The sequence below is a fragment of the Artemia sp. Qi Xiang Cuo genome, chromosome 21 (assembly GCF_049724085.1).
Source record: "Artemia sp. Qi Xiang Cuo chromosome 21, ASM4972408v1, whole genome shotgun sequence".
Classification (NCBI taxonomy): Eukaryota; Metazoa; Arthropoda; class Branchiopoda; order Anostraca; family Artemiidae; genus Artemia; species Artemia sp. Qi Xiang Cuo.
The window spans coordinates 49,043,751-49,064,562 of NC_142814.1; the positions used below are offsets into that span (position 1 = coordinate 49,043,751).

Below are 20,812 nucleotides of genomic sequence, written 5' to 3' on the forward strand. Positions count from 1 at the left end.
TATCATTTTAATCACTTGTCTTCATATTCTAAAGGACGAATTTAGTTCATCATATACGGTGCTTGTCAACACGGTTTTATTTATACAATTTACCATTATTATCTAAAATTCAGTAATTTTCGGAGGGTTGCAACCAAAAAATTTTTTGTTATTATATTAAGGAACGAGCTGTAGTCCATAGTAACTAACCAATATAGAAAACGATGCAGCACTTACTGCATTGTTTATGCGGCTATACTATCATACTGCTATACTATCATATCAAAATGATAGTATAGAACAAATTTATTTTAATTATGTTTCTTAAGAAATCATCATAAGTAAAAATTTAGCATGCCGGGAATCACGCCTTGTCCAAATCTTCTATACAGCAAACTTAACGTACCTTGACTTAAATAATAAGGAAAATATATTAGCTTGAAGATCAAGAAAATTGACTTTAACCACGATACTCTTCACTAACGGCATCTTTTTTTCTTTCCGCTTGATTTGACTCCTCAACTAGCTGGGCACTCAAAAATCATAATGAGCTGTATAATCGCTCATTTAAAAGTAAATTGCTGCATCTAGTACCTTTTGTAATTAAAAAGAAAATATTTTTAAAGTAGAATCAGTTTTTTCAAAAAAGCTGCATTTTTGATGTATTTTCATGCTGCACTCTTTTCAAAGATAGTTGATTTTTTTATACATAAAGGACCGGTATAGTTCATCATAAATGGTATTCGTCAATTAGGTTTTTCTTATATAACTATCATATATAATATATATGATTATATATATTTATATATATTTATATATATTTATATTTATAATATATATATATATTCCTAAAGTATCATATATATTATATGATAGTTATATAAGAAAAACCTAATTGACGAATACCATTTATGATGAACTATACCGGTCCTTTATGTATAAAGGTTATGTAAAAAAGTCAACTATCTTTGAAAAGAGGGCAGTATGAAAATATATCAAAAATGCAGCTTATTTGACAAAACTGATTTGTCAAAAAATTTGCCTATCATATATTATATATGATAGTTGATTTTTGTTTATACATAAAAGACCGATATAGTTCATCATAAATGGTATTCGTCAATTAGGTTTTTCTTATATAATTATCATATATTATGTACAATGCACAAGAAAGATCACGGATGCGTGTTTATTTGCCTTTTTTTACATGGGGTTATTGTATCGACTCAGTGGTGCTAGAATGTCGGATGAGGGCTCATTAAAAGTTCTAGTACAATTTTTAATAGAAAAATAGGATAATTTCTAATACAAAAAACTTCATTTTTATCACTTTTATCACTTTTCTTCATTACATAAAGGACCAATATAATTCATCATATATGGTGCTTGTCAATACGGTTAATTTATATAATTTACCATTATTATGTAAAATGCAGTAATTTTTGGAGGGTTTTAACAAAAAAAATTATTTTTTATTACATTATGGAACGAGGTGTAGTCCAAACAGCACATACATATCCTTATAAATGATAGTATAGAACAATTTTATTTTCATTATATTTCTTAAGAAATCATCATAAGTAAAAATTTAGCATGCCGGGAATCAAATTTGGGAGAAATGGCTGAAAGCTAGCTATCCCTACCACTATACCATGTAGTATATTTTAAAATATATGACAAATAAAATTTAAGTTAAAGAACAAATTATGTTAAATCAGATGACGGAGGAGCTGGTCATTTTGTGAAGATGGTTCATAAATGGTATTGCGTACGGGGATATGCAGGTCACATGTGATGCTTATTCATTTTTGAAAGATGCACTGAGACTGGATCAAGAGGAAATGAGTAAAGCGTTCGAAGAGTGGAACCATGGAGAATTGGATTCTTTTCTCATTGAAATTTCAAGAAATATTTCCAAATTCAAGAAGAATGGTGATAAACTGTTAGAAAATATTCGTGATTCAGCTGGTCAGAAAGGAACGTCAGAATGGACTACTATTGCATCCGTTCAATACGGAATTCCAGTTACTCTCATAGGAGAATCTGCTTATGCTCGCTCTTTATCTTCCTTGGAAGATGAACGTGTTGCTGCATGCAAATTACTTAAAGGACCTGACATTAAATTTGAAGGCAATGAGAAAACATATGTGGAACATATCCGCAAGACCCTTTATGCATAAAAAATGTTTCGTACACTCAAGGGTATATGCTACTCAGAGAAGCAGCAAAGGTATTCAACTAGAACTTGAACTATGGTAATATTGCACTCATGTTTGGTGGCGGCTGTATTATTAGAAGTGTTTTCCTTAGTTATATCAAGAAAGAATTTGATAAGAATCCAAAATTGACTAATTTGTTGTTAGATGATTTCTTCCGGGGTGCTATTCACAAGTGCCAAAGTTCCTGGAGGACAGTTGTATCTGAAGCTGCTCGTTTGGGGATTCCTATTCCAACCTTCTTTACTGCATTAGCTTTTTACGATGGGTGTAAATTGGCTAACCTCCCTGCCAATCTTATACAGGCATAGCGTGATTACTTCGGAAATCATACCTAAGAACTAAACGACAAACCTGGGGTTTTTATATATAGCAATTAGACTGGAACTGGAGGAAAAACAGCATCTAGCAATTATTTGGCTTAGTTCTTTTGTTCAGGGTTTACATAATCTGGGTTGTCAATCCGGGTTGCATTACTTACATTAAAGAACGAACTTTAGTCCATAGTAAATGAAATTATGTTAAAAGACGATCATTAGGAGATCATACATAAGGGATCAATACAATCGGAATTTTGTAAGTATCGTCGGTATCATGGTTTAATTGATAGCTGAATTACAAACAAAAAGAAATTGACCCTGAGTGGCTTTGAGCCGCCAATCTTTCGGTTAATGGCCGATCATGCTAGCCACTTGCACTATGACATCATTAATTAAAGTTGTAAAATTAACAATGTGATGCATCGTCATAATCGTAGGTAGTAACCATATAGGAAGTAATAAGTGAATACAATATTAACACTCGATTATATTTTCAAACAGTTCGTGGTAACGAACTGTATAGTATGAGCGAATCGTCTTAATAGTACTCGAAACTCTTTAAAAACATAATTTTAATACCAATAGATATATCAGAATTATAATAAAGAACAACCTCTTGCCCATACTATATTTTATATGCCACTTAATTATAGTATAGGTTAATAATTCCACAGATAGCTTGGAACTGGAACATCGTAGAGAGTTGTTCAATGGCTTATTACATTAAAAGATTTTCATTAGAATAACAAGCAATTGCATACATTGGAATTAGTTAGCTTCTTGATTGTTTGAGGTTCGTCTCTTACTATTTCAAAGAAGAAAAATCCTTAGGCTTTTTCCTGTTTGTAATCAGTTTATTATCCGGGTTGCAGCGGTAGCTAGCAACTTACATAAAGGACCGATATAGTTCATCATAGATGGTATTTGTCAATTAGGTTTTTTTATATAATCCAGGTTGCAGGATAAAAATAAAGGATCTGCACTCCGGATTCGCGGTAAAGGACCTTTAAGAATTAAAAAGCATAATCCCCAAAAGTAGGGGTCCATAAGACTTTCTGTGAGCCCACTCTGAATAACGATCGTTACCAAGAGCGTTAAACTCGAATCCTTCGCATCAAAGGATAGTCCCTTCGTCTTTGTGCTGTGGTAACTATTATTATAAATGTGCCATTTAGTGCATCAACAAAACGCAGCTTGCGCATTTTTAAGTAGATACCCAGAAAATATTCCATCGGAAGCTGAAGAAAATGAAGTTAACGCCATAATTGCTATAAGCAAACATGGATGTAAGAAAAACAAAGCCAAAGACGCAGTAGAAGAAAATAAGCTTAACAATTGCCGTTGTCTTCGGAAAATATAAACACAAAGCGAAGAAAGGACGAAATGTGTGTAGCACTAATTGATTATTTCGTGAATAATGATGTGTTACCGGATAAATTCAAAACTCTTAGATAAGAGATATATAATTTTTACTATGATCTTGATGAAGAAATACTGTGTAGAATAGAGACCGCCGAGACAAACAGAAACCAAACCTCAATAATACCCGTATTACCCCAAAATTTGATAGGGCCTGCATTTTAATATTATTATCCAGACGCAGGTGGAAATCTAGCGGGAACTAAAATTAACGATAAAGTGAAACAATCTTATCACACACAATCTGTATTGGCAAAACTCGACAAATTGGTAAGTTCTTGTGAAGCGTGTAACTTGAGACAAATTCCCGCCGCCTCCTCTAATCCTCCACTGGGAAGGATCCCGGTAGCAAAGTACCCCTTCGATATTATCTCATTTGACCTATACGGTACAACTGGAGGCTTACCTGTTCTAGCAGAGGCCATATGTATTCTTTCGGTTATAGATCATTTTTCAGGATTTACTTTTGCAAAAGCTTTAAAAAATCAAGGTGCTTATGCCACAAGTAAGGCATTAGCAAAGTTATTTTTACAATTTGGCATTCCTAATAAAATTTTGAGTGACGACGGGAGCAATTTTGTTTCGAAAGTAACAAAAGACTTGATGAGTCTTCCTAATATAGAGAAAATGGTGACAGCTCCGTACCACCCACAAGCTAATTTTAAAATATAAGACAGGCATCAAATTTTTTTAACTTTTTTAATTATTTATAAAGAAAACAACCAGAGTTTCCGGGATAAATTCTTACCCTGTTTAACTAAAGAAATCCAAGCTGTATCTTCCGAAACAATCAAAGACCATCCATTTTTGTTTGGTCGTGACTTCAAAATCTCGTATAATAGGATTATTGAATCTCGGTAGTATGATCACAGGTCAGAATATTACAAACAAGTATTCATGAATAGAATGAAGAAAACTTATAAAATAGTTAGGCAAGAGTTGGAAAAATGTAAAATAAACCAAGAGCTTAGAAACCAACCCAAAGTTAAGGGGAATATAAATTTCAAAGTAGGAGACTTCGTTTACCTAAAGAACGAGGCAAAAACGGAAGGAAAAAAACTTTCCGACAAATATTCTGGACCGTACAGAATAGTCAAAAAGTACGATAATGAATATACCTCTAAATGGAAAACCCCGATAATGGAAGAACTTACAAGGCGCATGTTAGCCGAATAAAAAGAGCCAAATTTCCAGAGAGATGGGTATCACATCCCTCTTCTACTGATTCGTCAGATTCGGAAAATGAACCCCCTAAATCAAGATTGGCAGAGCTAAAACCCTTTAATTTCAAGCAAGACTATTTCGAGAATGACAGTGATGGACAAATTTTTGATGACTTTTCAGCTGTGGAAAATCTAGTTATTCCAGAGAAAAAATCCCTAACACCAGTAAGAATAAGAACGCCAAAAAGTCCAAAAAGTTATTCATCGGCGAGTGCAGGAAATTTACACTATACAATATCTCCAAAAACCCAATTTTTCCCCGATAGAATTTCGACCCCATGTCCCCCCAAAAGATTTCCAGACGATATGGTTTCCCCTGCAACATCGATAGAAAGGCCCCTGTCTTTAAAGGAGAAATTAAACAGAGCTGTATAAACCCCCGGCATTGCTGTAAAGAAAACGCGTCTCAAAGACTTAATTAAAACAAACCTGCGAGAAGCTAAGGATTTAATTAATGTCCCCATAAAAAGATTCAAAATACATTGCCCGAGAATAAAACTCCCTACGATGACCAGCAAGGTCAATATCATGATATAACTGTGTCCAAGGTCAAACCTAAAAATTGGACTTCATGGAGGGAAACCTTTGTGCAAAGAATGCCCCATCCCCCTGAAGACATGGCCTTCAAACAATGGAGGAACACCGCAAAAACTATTGATTCCTCCCAAAGCTCTCAAGAATCTTTCAAATCCCCCGAGTTGAAAACTCAAGGCGAGGACATAGGGAATAAACCTTCTACTTCCAGAGGAGTAGAAATTTACGAAGGAAGGGCAGGTGACACCTCAAAAAGTGCCACCTCTAAAAGTTCTAATCCGGATTTGTCGGAAACCAGTTCCGAAGATTCTGACGGCAAATCAGACCATATAGTAGTCAAAGAAATAGGGAAATCAAAACCGAATTCAGTAGCTGCACACGCGAAGGAAACAAGATTAAAAGGGCAAGAATTTTGGAAAAAAACAATACAAGAAGTTTGACCTTATTTCGCTAGAAAAACCGAAAAAGAAAAAAACACAAGAAACAGAGGAGAAAATAACGACACAGTCAGGTAGAACGGTTAAAAAACCTGACAGATGGAAATATCCCTAATTAATGTAAAGACAAATTTCAAATATTTTAAACTTAACACCATAATAAATTTAAAAGTATGTAAGTAAAGTTAACAAAGTCAATTTTAATGAAAAAAAATAATACGAGTGATGTCAAAACACTGGTGATCAGAGAGAGAGGTTGGAAAAGAAAATAACCAAAGGTAGGAAGGCCGTGGACGACTGAAAACGACAACTGGCGTTGGACCACATCTTGTGGGACGCCCAGGGAGGAACTCGAGGCCCATGATTGTTTTTTGTAGTTTTTTTTTACGACCGTAGGAAGGGATATTTCTCAGTCCTTCAAGTGTAAGAAATTAGTATTTTACGTCAATCAGGGCCAGTCAAAACAATACTTAAAGGTTGAATAGAAACTTCTGTGAGCTAGTTAAGTTTTCGTTTTTTGGATCTGAATGCTTTGAAAGAGAAACAGAGAGTTTACTTTCTTATAGCTCCGAAAAAAAAACAAAAACAAAAAACTTTTTAATTTCATTATATTATATCTATGACGTATGCTGTCCTACTGCTCTGTGTCAAACATTACTTCCAAAAAGAAACAAAGGTATTAATGTCTAGATCCTTGGCAAAAAATTTAATTTCATTAGTTTATATCTATGACGTATACAATAACAGAGAGATCACCGTTCTATAGTTCTGTGACAAAAATGTTCTTTAATTTCATTGGTTTATCGATGACATATCTTGTGCTCTAATTTTTGTGACATATTTTCGCAAGTCAGTCACGCTATATCTTACCTATACTGACTCAGGTTCCCTCGAATTTTCTATAAAAAATAGACCCATGTCCTAACCAAGATGGATATTATCCAAAACAAGAAATTATCAGTACAGAAGCGTCTAATTATATGAAATATTTTGTCCTAGTGCAGATTATAATTATTTTAGGCCTACACATAAAATAGGATACCAGTGTACTTATGTGCTGCAAGTTTGCTTATTCATGTGTTTCTTACTCGAGAAATATAATGTTTCGTACTCGAGAAATATATGTACCAATATTTGGCTACTGGTACGTTTATATGTAGAATTTCACGGTGGATGTGGAATTATATCTCAATAATAATATGGAAAATTTTAAAACCATTTGATCAATTAAGATACATGGATTGAAACCCTGTGTATGTCCAATGGCGACTAAGTAAAACCCACAAGGAATTCCCCATTAATGTAAAGGTGTTTTTCGCTTAACGGATTCTAATAAGAGTTTAGGCAGAATGTTGTAGTAGCTGCCACTTTTCTTGATTTTCAAGCCAATATATTTCCCTAGCTGTTCAAGCCAAGGGAAAGAAAGTTTCCTATGCAGGGGTTTCGGACAAGGCGGTTCTAATGGTTTACTTTTTGTTTTGATCTGACTCCTTTGTTAGGAAATATGGGTTTTTATATTTCTTAACATTGGACGTGATCGTCTCTTACTAGGTTGCTAGCTACCGCTGCAACCCGGATGCTAGCTACCAGTGCAACCCGAATGATTGTCTCTTACTAGGTTGCTAGCTACTGCTGCAACCCGGATTCACGTATATAGTTATGAGAGGCAGCGTGGCCCTGTGGTCCAAGGCGCTGGTCTTAGCCACCAGTCTCTTCGGAGGAGTGGGTTCAAATCTTACGCTGGTATACGATTATGATTCATGTACAAAAATCAAATATCTTTGAAGACTGCAGTACTAAAAGACATCAAAAATGCAGTTTTTAGTGGAAAAATTTATTCTCTCTTAGAAATAATTTATTTTAGTTACAAAAGATTTTTTAACCCAATCAATTTCCTTTTAACTGACACATTGAACAAGTCTCTACGATGTTCCATTACCAAGCTATCTGTGGAAAAGAAAAAAAAAAAATATGCCGTTTAGTCAGAATGTTGTAGTAGCTGCCACTTTTCTTGATTTTAAAGCCAATATATTTCCCTTGCTGTTCAAGTCAAGGGACAGAAAGTTTCCTATAAGGGGGTTTCGAACAAGGCGGTTCTAATGGTGTGCTTTTTGTTTTGATCTAATATATATTACTTAACATTGGACGTGATCATTTCTTACTAGGTTGCTAGCTACCACTGCAACCTGGACAAGCGGATCTACTTTCAAGTAGAAAGTTATGACATTCAAAATAGCATGAGTATAATTAACAAAAGACAGATCATTCTACGAAAATTGAAACATGTTTTCAATGGCTTTTGAGCTTCAAATTATAATACAGCTCTCTATGATTTTGCAGTGCTCAGCTAGCTGAGGAGAAAAAAAAACGGAAAAAAGAGATGCCATTTGTGGAGAATATCGTGGTTAAAGTCAATTTTCTTGATTTTCAAGCCAATATATTTTCTTTGTTATTCAAGCCAAAGGACGGTAAGTTTGCTATATAGAAGTTTTGGACAAGGCAGTTCTAATAGAGCATTTCTTGTTTTGATCTGAATCTATTTTCAGAAGTTATGGGTTACTTTAGTTTTTACTATGGGGCTTGATCGTCTCTCACTGGGTTGTTAGCTACCGCTGCAACCCGGATAATTGACAAACACCATTTATGATGAGCTATATCGGTTCTGTATATAACTACCCCTGGAATCACCATGTATCAGTTACTATGGGCGAGAGATCTTTCTTTACTGTAATTGTTCTTTACTAGGTTTCAGCTATATCCGATGAAATTTATGCTATAATATATCATAAAACAATTAATTAGCTTTCTACACGTATCTCATATGGTCTAGTGGCTTAGGATAGTTGGCTTTCAACCAATTAGTTTGGGTTCGAATCCCGGTGTGGGAATTATTTTTAAAACAAAATCAGGTGAAATTAATTAGCTAATTTGACTAGACATAGGTAACTAAGGGCAAGAGTTCGTTCTTTATTATAAATGAGCTATTATACAGCTCTCTATGATTTTCCAGTGCCCAGCTAGCTGAGCAGAAAGAAAAAGCGGAAAGAAAAAAATATCCCGTTTGTGGAGAATAACGTGGTAAAAGTCAATTTTCTTGATTTTCAAGCCAATATATTTTCTTTGTTATTCAAGCCAAAGGGAGGTAAGTTTCCTTTATAGAGGATTCGGACAAGGCGGTTCTAATGGTGTACTTTTTGTTTTGATCTGACTCTTTTTTAGGAGTTGGGGGGTTTTATATTTCTTGACATTGGACGTGATCGTCTCTTACTAGGTTGCTAGCTACCGCTGCAACCCGGATTTAGTATAGGTAAGAGGTCGTTCTTTATTATAACTATATTATTAACTATAATTAAGTTGAGTATCTAATACAGTATAGGCAAGAGATCGTTCTTTAATGTAAAAAAATTACTATTACTGATTAGGCATCATAAATATTTTTGCAGTTTACATAATAATTTTAGCGATTAAGCCAAAAAAGAAAATTTTGGTTCCAGGAGTTTCGGTTACTATTGAGACAAGTAGCTATTATTACTAGAGAGTTCATTACATGGACTGTTTTATTGCTTCAAAATTCAAATATCTTTGAAAAGACTGCAGTATGAAAATACATCAAAAATGCAATTTTTTTGACAAAATTGATTCTACTTTAAAAAGTATTTTATTTTTAAATACAAAAGTGACTAGATGTTGCAATTTCCTTTAAAATGAGCTATTATACAGCTCTCTATGATTTTCCAGTGCCCAGCTAGCTGAGCAGAAAGAAAAAGCGGAAAGAAAAAAATATCCCGTTTGTGGAGAATAACGTGGTAAAAGTCAATTTTCTTGATTTTCAAGCCAATATATTTTCTTTGTTATTCAAGCCAAAGGGAGGTAAGTTTCCTTTATAGAGGATTCGGACAAGGCGGTTCTAATGGTGTACTTTTTGTTTTGATCTGACTCTTTTTTTAGGAGTTGGGGGGTTTTATATTTCTTGACATTGGAGGTGATCGTCTCTTACTAGGTTGCTAGCTACCGCTGCAACCCGGATTTAACCCAATTAATTTCCTTTCAAATGAGCTATTGAACAACCCTCTCCGATGTTCCAGTGCCAAGCTATCTCTGGAAACAAAGAAAAAAAGAAAAAAAGAAAAAAATATCCCGTTTAGGAAGAATGTTGTAGTAGCTGCCACTTTTCTTGATTTTCAAGCCAATATATTTCGCTTGCTGTTCAAGCCAAGGGACAGAAAGTTTCCTATACAGGGGTTTCAGACAAGGCGGTTCTAACGGTGTACTTTTTGTTTTGATCTGACTCCTTTTTTAGGAACTATGGGTTTTTATATTTCTTAACATTGGACGTGATCGTCTCTTACTAGGTTGCTAGCTACCGCTGCAACCCGGATCTCTGTAATCTTCATCATTACCATACCGTTCCTTGATCTTTTGTTTGGCTGTCTCAATTTTTGCATGTCTATAATCTTCATCATTGTGATAACACATCTTGCTTTTTTGTTTGATTACTTCTCGATATGCCTGGTCGGTTGAATACCTTTGCTTTTTTCTTTTCAAGATACTATCTCTGTTGTTTGTGTTGTACTGTTTTTTCAATTTGCGTGCAGCTTGCTTGATTGAAACCATTATGTAATTATGAATGTGAACATTTACAGTTCTGACGCTTCTTATATAGTAATTATGATGTCACAGCGTAATGATTTTATTGACGTCATAGCGCAATGATATTATTTCATGACGTCTTCAGAAACAACAATATAATTTCGTGTTTTTCTATTCACGTCATAGCTCTAATATAAAACTATGACAACATTCAAAATTTATCTAGTAGGGTTTCAGACAAGGTAATTCTAATGATGTACTTTTGTTTTGATCTGACTCTATTTTTAGGAGTTTTGTTATATTTCTTAGCATTGGACTGATCGTCTCTTACTAGATTGCTAGCTACTGCTGCAACCCGGATTCACATATTTATTATTTATGAGAGGCAACCTGGCCGAGTGGTCCAAGGCACTGGTGTTAGCCACCAGTCTCTTCGGAGGCGTGGGTTCAAATCTTACCGCAGGTATACGATTATGTTTGAAAGACTGCAGTGTGAAAAGACATCGAAAATGCAGTTTTTGGTGGAAAAATTTATTCTCTTTTAGAAATAATTTATTTTAGTTACAAAAGGTTTTTAACCCAATTAATTTCCTTTAAAATGAGCTATTGAACAACCCTCTACGATGTTCCAGTGCCAAGCTATCTCTGGAAACAAAGAAAAAAAGAAAAAAGAGAAAAAAATATCCCGTTTAGGAAGAATGTTGTAGTAGCTGCCACTTTTCTTGATTTTCAAGCCAATATATTTCCCTTTCTGTTCAAGCCAAGGGACAGAAAGTTTCCTATACAGGGGTTTCGGACAAGGCGGTTCTAATGGTGTACTTTTTGTTTTGATCTGACTCCTTTGTTAGTAACTATGGGTTTTTATATTTCTTAACATTGGACGTGATCGTCTCTTACTAGGTTGCTAGCTACCGCTGCAACCCGGATACTTTTGTTTTGATCTGACTCTATTTTTAGGAGTTTTGTTATATTTCTTAGCATTGGACTGATCGTCTCTTACTAGATTGCTAGCTACTGCTGCAACCCAGATTCACATATATATTATTTATGAGAGGCAACCTGGCCAAGTGTTCCAAGGCACTGGTGTTAGCCACCAGTCTCTTCGGAGGCGTGGGTTCAAATCTTACCGCTGGTATACGATTATGTTTGAAAGACTGCAGTCTGAAGACATCGAAAATGCAGCTTTTGGTGAAAAAATTTATTCTCTTTTAGAAATAATTTATTTTAGTTACAAAAGGTTTTTAACCCAATTAATTTCCTTTAAAATGAGCTATTGAACAACCCTCTAAGATGTTCCAGTGCCAAGCTATCTCTGGATACAAAGAAAAAAAGAAAAAAAGAAAAAAACATCCCATTTAGGAAGAATGTTGTAGTAGCTGCCACTTTTCTTGATTTTCAAGCCAATATATTTCCCTTGCTGTTCAAGCCAAGGGACAGAAAGTTTCCTATACAGGGGTTTCGGACAAGGCGGTTCTAATGGTGTACTTTTTGTTTTGATCTGACTCCTTTGTTAGGAACTATGGGTTTTTATATTTCTTAACATTGGACGTGATCGTCTCTTACTAGGTTGCTAGCTACCGCTGCAACCCGGATTTAAAATGAGTCATTACAATGCTCTTTATTATGACCACGAACTGTTTGATTTAAAACTTAAGTTACTATGGGTTCAGTTCGTTCCTTATTGTAATCGTTCTTTACTGTAAAATTCCTTATAATACTTTAGTTACTTTGGACTAAAGTTCGCTCTTTAGTGTAATTTGTTTTGATCTGACTCCTTTTTTAGGAACTATGGGTTTTTATATTTCTTAACATTGGACGTGATCGTCTCTTACTAGGATGCTAGCTACCGCTGCAACCCGGATGCAACCCTGATAACAAACAGGAAAAAGCCTACGGCTTTTTCTTCTTTGAAATAGTAAGAGACGAACCTCAAACCATCAAGTAGCTAACTAAGTCTAATGCATGCAATAAATTTTTATTCCAATGATCGTCTTTTAATGTAATGAATTTGATCTGACTCCTTTTTTAGGAACTATGGGTTTTTATATTTCTTAACATTGGACGTGATCGTCTCTTACTAGGTTGCTAGCTGCCGCTGCAACCCGGATATACATCACTGTGAATATATGGAGGCATAATTGTCCTTTACTTAGTTTCAGCTTAAATTCGATGATCGAGCCTTTATGTAAAACTTCATGAAATTTATATACTTAAAATCAGCATTAAAATCCAATTCTTTTGATGTATCTATTGATACTAAAATTCCATTTTTTAGAGTTTTGGTTGCTATTGAGACGATTCGCTCTTACTATACAATTCCTTACCACGAACTATTTGATTACAATGGACTAGAGGTGGTTCTTTACTGTAAAACCTATATAGATTAAGTGGTATAACAACAAGGATGACGTTAGTTACAACTTGGGTTTCGTTTTATGCTATATCATTACAAACAGGAAAAAGCCTACGGCTGTTTCTTCTTTGAAATAGTAAGAGACGAACTAAGTCCAAAAGAAGAGTAAGTAAGTCCAATGTATACAGTGGTATGTTATTCCAATAATCGTCTTTTAATGTAATCCTTTAAAATGAGCTATTATACAGCTCTCTATGATTTTCCAGTGCCCAGCTAGTTGAGGAGGAAAAAAAAGCGGAAAGAAAAAAATATCCCGTTTGTGGAGAATAACGTGGTTAAAGTCAATTCTTCTTGATTTTCAAGCCAATATATTTTCTTTGTTATTCAAGCCAAAGAGTGATAAGTTTCCTTTATAGGGGTTTTGGACAAGGCGGTTCTAATGGTGTAACTTTTGTTTTGGTCTGACTCTTTTCATAGGAGTTAGGGGTTTTTATATTTCTTATCATTGGAAGTGATCGTCTCTTACTAGGTTGCTAGCTACCGCTGCAACCTGGATACGATGTTCCAGTGCTAAGCTATCTATGGAATATAAAGTTTAAAATACAACCTTACCACGAACTGTTTGGTTGCTTCAAAAATCAAATGTCTTTGAAAAGACAGCAGTATGGAAAGACATCAAAAATATAGTTTTTAGTGGAAAAATTTATCCTGTTTTAAAATAATTTGTTTTAGTTACAAAAGGTTTTTAACCCAATTAATTTCCTTTACAATGAGCCATTGAACAACTCTTTACGATGTTCCAGTGCAAAGCTATCTCTGGAAAAGAAGAAAAAAAGAAAAAAATATCCCGTTTGTGGAGAATAACGTGGTTAAAGTCAATTTTCTTGATTTTCAAGCCAATATATTTCCCTTGCTGTTCAAGCCAAAGGGCGGTAAGTTTCCTTTCAAGGGGTTTCGGACAAGGCGGTTTTTTAGGAACTATGGGTTTTTAAAATTTCTTAACATTGGACGTGATCGTCTCTTACTAGGTTGCTAGCTACCACTGCAACCCGGATAGCCTATACTATAGTTAAGCGGCCTATAAAATTTAGTACTGGCAAGAGATCGTTCTTTATTATAATTTCGATTCCCGGTGTGGGAAAATTTTTAACTCTATGATCTTCGAACATTCGAACCTTTTATAATTAGAATGATGTATATAATATAAATACTGTAATCTTAACTATAGTGAAGTTGCCTATGCAAGTTAGTATAGGGAAGAGTTCCTTCTTTATTATAATTTCTATTCACGTCATAGCTCTAATATAAAACTATGATGACATTCATTATTTATCTAGTAGGGTTTCAGACAAGGTAATTCTAATGATTTACTTTTGTTTTGATCTGACTCTATTTTTAGGAGTTTTGTTATATTTCTTAGCATTGGACTGATCGTCTCTTACTAGGTTGCTAGCTACTGCTGCAACCCAAATTCACATATATATTTATTTATGAGAGGCAGCCTGGCCGAGTGGTCCAAGGCACTGGTGTTAGCCACCAGTCTCTTCGGAGGCGTGGGTTCAAATCTTACCGCTGGTATACGATTATGTTTGAAAGACTGCAGTGTGAAAAGACATCGAAAATGCAGTTTTTGGTGGAAAAATTTATTCTCTTTTATAAATATTTTATTTTAGTTATAAAAGGTTTTTAACCCAATTAATTTCCTTTAAAATGACCTATTGAACAACCCTCTACGATGCTCCAGTGCCAAGCTATCTCTGGATACAAAAAAAAAAGAAAAGAGAAAAAAATATCCCGTTTGGGGAGAATAACGTGGTTAAAGTCGATTTTCTTGATTTTCAAGCCAATGTATTTCCCTTGCTGTTCAAGCCAAGGGACAGAAAGTTTCCTATACAGGGGTTTCGGACAAGGCGGTTCTAATGGTGTACTTTTTGTTTTGATCTGACTCTTTTTTTTAGGAACTATGGGTTTTTATATTTCTTAACATTGGACGTGATCGTCTCTTACTTGGTTGCTAGCTACCGCTACAACCCGGATTGCTAGCTACTGCTGCAACCCGGACTAGTTATTGCTCTTTACTATAACACGAACTGTTTGACAACCCAGATTATTTAAGGCCTGATTACAAACAGGAAAAGCCTATGGCTTTTTCTTCTTTGGAGTGGTAAGATGATCGCCTTTTAATATAAACCCGTATTGCTACGAACTGTATGATTTGATACTGGGTAGTCATTTTTGTCACTATACGTGATATAAGCATAGTTATCTGAGGCAGCTTGGCCGAGAGGTCTAAGGTGTTGGTTTTAGCAACCCGTATCTTTCGAAGTGTGGGTTCAAATCCCAACGCTGCCAGTATTTCATACCAAAGCAAACAAAGTACTTGTTTTAGTCTTAAATTTATAATCTTGCTTTAGTTACTATGGGCTGAAGTTCGTTCTTTACTGTAACTTTAATATAAACTATGGACTAAAGTTCGTTCTTTAATGTAAATTCGATGATCGAGCCTTTATGTAACCCGGATTAAAAAATTATTATCATATCTTATATGTAACTTTTATTTTATAAGTCTTCGATAGTCTAATGGTAAGTATTCCCACTTGTTACCTGGGAGAAGGGGCTCCGATTCCTCGTCGGGGAGAACTTTTAATATGTTGAATTAAAAGCACTATCTTTTCAATTTAAAATTTAAAAAAGAAACTTATTTATTTACGATCTAGCTAAAATAATGAAGATAATATGAATGAACCACAGTGTTCAGTTTCTCTGGACTTGAGTTCGTTTTTTAACTATAAATACAAACAGGAAAAAGCCTACGGCTTTTTCTGCTTTTAAATAGTAAGAGACAAAACTCAAACAATCAAGTAGATAACTAAGTCCAATGTATGGAATGGTTTGTTATTTAAGTGATCGTCTTTTCATGTAAAAATATAAATACTGTAATCTTAACTATAGTGAAGTTGCGTATGCAAGTTAGTATTGGGAAGAGTTTGATCTTTATTATAATATTTCTTAAAACTGGACGTGATCGTCTCTTACTAGGTTGCTAGCTACTGCTGCAACCCGGATATTTATTATAATTTTTGATATATTGAATTTAAATATAACTGTACTAGCCTATACTATAGTTAAGTGGCCTACAAAATTTAGCACAGGCAAGAGGTCGTTCTTTATTATATTTTTTGTATTAACAAATTTATTATCATGTCATATATGTAACTTCTATTTGATGAGTCTCTGACGGTACAATTGTATGCATATCCATTTTTTACGCGGGAGATTGGGGTTCGATTCTTCTTCTGGAAGAACTTTTAATTTACGGAAGTTAAAGCAATATCCTTTAAATTTAAAATTTTTAAAAGCCACAGGAATCAGTTCCTTTGGGCTTAAGTTCGCTCTTTACTATACCACAAGAAGAACAAACCCTTCCATATATTGGACTTTGTTAGCTGCCTGATTCTTTGAGGTTAGTCTCTTATTATAATTCCTTTATAGAGGATTCGGACAAGGCGGTTCTAATGGTGTACTTTTTGTTTTGATCTGACTCTTTTTTTAGGAGTTGGGGGGTTTTATATTTCTTAACATTGGAGGTGATCGTCTCTTACTAGGTTGCTAGCTACCGCTGCAACCCGGATATACTAACCTATACTATAATTAAGTGGTGTATAAAATTTAGTATAGGTAAGAGGTCGTTCTTTATTATATATTGGTTAGACACCATAAATATTTTTGCAGTTTAAATAATAAGTTTAGTGATTCTGGACTGAAAACTAAAATAATTGCAATTATGAGACAATAATATGGAGATATGTACTTTACGGGTTACAGGATACAATAATAAATTTGAACTGAGATGAAAAAAAAATTTCTTCCAGGAGACAAAAAGCAAAACTAATTTTAGAATTTTCATGTATTTTTGTTGTTTAAATTAAAAAATTACTATTACTGATTAGGCATCATAAATATTTTTGCAGTTTACATAATAATTTTAGCGATTAAGCCAAAAAAGAAAATTTTGGTTCCAGGAGTTTCGGTTACTATTGAGACAAGTAGCTATTATTACTATAGAGTTCATTACATGGACTGTTTTATTGCTTCAAAATTCAAATATCTTTGAAAAGACTGCAGTATGAAAATACATCAAAAATGCAATTTTTTTGACAAAATTGATTCTACTTTAAAAAGTATTTTATTTTTAAATACAAAAGTGACTAGATGTTGCAATTTCCTTTAAAATGAGCTATTATACAGCTCTCTATGATTTTCCAGTGCCCAGCTAGCTGAGCAGAAAGAAAAAAGCGGAAAGAAAAAAATATCCCGTTTGTGGAGAATAACGTGGTAAAAGTCAATTTTCTTGATTTTCAAGCCAATATATTTTCTTTGTTATTCAAGCCAAAGGGAGGTAAGTTTCCTTTATAGAGGATTCGGACAAGGCGGTTCTAATGGTGTACTTTTTGTTTTGATCTGACTCTTTTTTTAGGAGTTGGGGGGTTTTATATTTCTTGACATTGGAGGTGATCGTCTCTTACTAGGTTGCTAGCTACCGCTGCAACCCGGATTAACTATAATTAAGTTGAGTATCCAAGTTAGTCTAGGCAAGAGTTCGTTCTTTATTATAAATACATCAAAAATGCAATTTTTTTGACAAAATTGATTCTACTTTAAAAAGTATTTTATTTTTAAATACAAAAGTGACTAGATGTTGCAATTTCCTTTAAAATGAGCTATTATACAGCTCTCTATGATTTTCCAGTGCCCAGCTAGCTGAGCAGAAAGAAAAAGCGGAAAGAAAAAAATATCCCGTTTGTGGAGAATAACGTGGTAAAAGTCAATTTTCTTGATTTTCAAGCCAATATATTTTCTTTGTTATTCAAGCCAAAGGGCGGTAAGTTTCCTTTATAGAGGATTCGGACAAGGCGGTTCTAATGGTGTACTTTTTGTTTTGATCTGACTCTGTTTTTAGGAGTTGGGGGGTTTTGTATTTCTTGACATTGGAGGTGATCGTCTCTTACTAGGTTGCTAGCTACCGCTGCAACCCGGATAAAATACTGTAATCTTCACTATAGTGAAGTTGCCTATGCAAGTTAGTATAGGGAAGAGTTCGATCTTTATTATAATAGCTACCGCTGCAACCCGGATAATAACAAAATTTAATTAGAGTTCGTTCTTTATTGTTATGTTAGCATTGGACGTGATCGTCTCTTATTGTGATTACAAACAGAAAAAGCCTATGGCTTTTTTTAATTGGAATAGTAAGAGACAATCTGGGTAATACCTATGATAATGACGTCATTGATCAATCTTGATCATGAAATTATATCTGATGAAACTTACATATTCGTTCTTTACTGTATACTAGGTTGCTAGCTACCGCTGCAACCCGGATAACAATAGTTCGTCCTTTAATGTAATAACCAAGTCCAATGTATGAAATGGTTTTTATTCCAATGATCGTTTTTTAATGTATCTATTTCATTTCTTACTATGGGGCCGGATCGTCTCTTACTAGGTTGCTCGCTACCACCGCAACCTGGATACCAGTTACTATGGGCTATTGTTCGTCCTTTAATGTAAATTAACATTGGACGTGATCGTCTCTTACTAGGTTGCTAGCTACCGCTGCAACCCGGAAAATTCGATGATCGAGCCTTTATGTAACCCGGATTAAAAAATTATTATCATATCTTATATGTAACTTTTATTTTATAAGTCCTCGATAGTCTAATGGTAAGTATTCCCACTTGTTACCTGGGAGAAGGGGGGCCGATTCCCCGTTGGGGAGAACTTTTAATATGTTGAATTAAATGCACTATCTTTTCAATTTAAAATTTAAAAAAGAAACTTGTTTATTTACATTCTAGCTAAAATAATGAAGATAATATGAATGAACCACAGTGTTCAGTTTCTTTGGACTTGAGTTCGTTTTTTAACTATAAATACAAACAGGAAAAAGCCTACGGCTTTTTCTTCTTTTAAATAGTAAGAGACGAAACTCAAACAATCAAGTAGCTAACTAAGTCCAATGTATGGAATGGTTTGTTATTTCAGTGATTGTCTTTTAATGTAATTACTATGCAGGGGTTTCGGACAAGGCGGTTCTAATGGTGTACTTTTTGTTTTGATCTGACTCTTTTTTTAAGAACTATGGGTTTTTATATTTCTTAACATTGGACGTGATCGTCTCTTACTAGGTTGCTAGCTACCGCTGCAACCCGGATAAAGTTGCGTATGCAAGTTAGTATAGGGAAGAGTTTGATCTTTATTATACTGGAAACAAAGAAAAGAGAAAAAATATCCCGTTTAGGCAGAATGTTGTAGTAGCTGCCACTTTTCTTGATTTTTTAGTACTGATTTTTTAACTTGCGTGTAGCTTGCTTTGATCTAACCATTATGTATTCATGAATGAGACCATTTACAGTTTTGACGTTTCTTATATAGTAATTATGACGTCACTGCATCAAAAATACAGTTTTTATTGGAAAATTTTATTCTCTTTTAGAAATAATTTATTTTAGTTACTATAGATTTTAACCCAATTAATTTCCTTTAAAATGAGCTATTGAACAACCCTCTACGATGTTCCAGTGCCAAGCTATCTCTGGATACAAAAAAAGAAAAAAGAAAAAAATATCGCGTTTGGGGAGAATAACGTGGTTAAAGTCAATTTTCTTGATTTTCAAGCCAATATATTTCCCTTGCTGTTCAAGCCAAGGGACAGAAAGTTTCCTATACAGGGGTTTTGGACAAGGCGGTTCTAATGGTGTACTTTTCGTTTTGATCTGACTCCTTTTTTAGGAGTTAGGGGTTTTTATATTTCTTAACATTGGACGTGATCGTCTCTTACTAGGTTGCTAGCTACCGCTGCAACACGGATCTTACTAGGTTTCTAGCTACCGCTGCAACCCGGATTAAAAAATTATTATCATATCTTATAAGTAACTTTTATTTTATAAGTCTTCGATAGTCTAATGGTAAGCATGCCCACTTGTTACTTGGGAGAAGGGGGTTCGATTCCCCGTCGGGGAGAACTTTTAATATGTTGAATTAAAAGCACTATCTTTTCAGTTTAAAATTTAAAAAAGAAACTTGTTTATTTACATTCTAGCTAAAATATTGAAGATAATATGAATGAACCACAGGGTTCAGTTTCTTTGGACCTGAGTTCGTTTTTTAACTATAAATACAAGCAGGAAAAAGCCTACGGCTTTTTCTTCTTTAATAGTAAGAGACGAAACTCAAATAATCAAGTAGCTAATAACTAAGTCCAATGTATGGAATGGTTTGTTATTTCAGTTATCGTCTTTTAATGTAAATTTACTAACCTATACTATAGTTAAGTGGCCTATATAATTTAGTATTGGCAAGAGGTCGTTCTTTATTATAATTGTTTATTTACATTCTAGCTAAAATAATGAAGATAATATGAATGAACCACAGGGTTCAGTTTCTTTGGACCTGAGTTCGTTTTTTAACTATAAATACAAGCAGGAAAAAGCCTACGGCTTTTTCTTCTTTAATAGTAAGAGACGAAACTCAAATAATCAAGTAGCTAATAACTAAGTCCAATGTATGGAATGGTTTGTTATTTCAGTTATCGTCTTTTAATGTAAATTTACTAACCTATACTATAGTTAAGTGGCCTATATAATTTAGTATTGGCAAGAGGTCGTTCTTTATTATAATTAACTATAGTGAAGTTGCGTATGCAAGTTAGTATAGGGAAGAGTTCGATCTTTATTATAAA

At 34.2% G+C, this 20,812-nt stretch overlaps 1 pseudogene; it reads left to right on the forward strand.

Annotated features, from left to right (window-relative positions):
* The first annotated feature begins 1,687 nt into the window (after positions 1–1,687).
* LOC148939661 (6-phosphogluconate dehydrogenase, decarboxylating pseudogene) lies at positions 1,688–2,533 on the forward strand (annotated as a pseudogene).
* Positions 2,534–20,812: the final 18,279 nt, after the last annotated feature.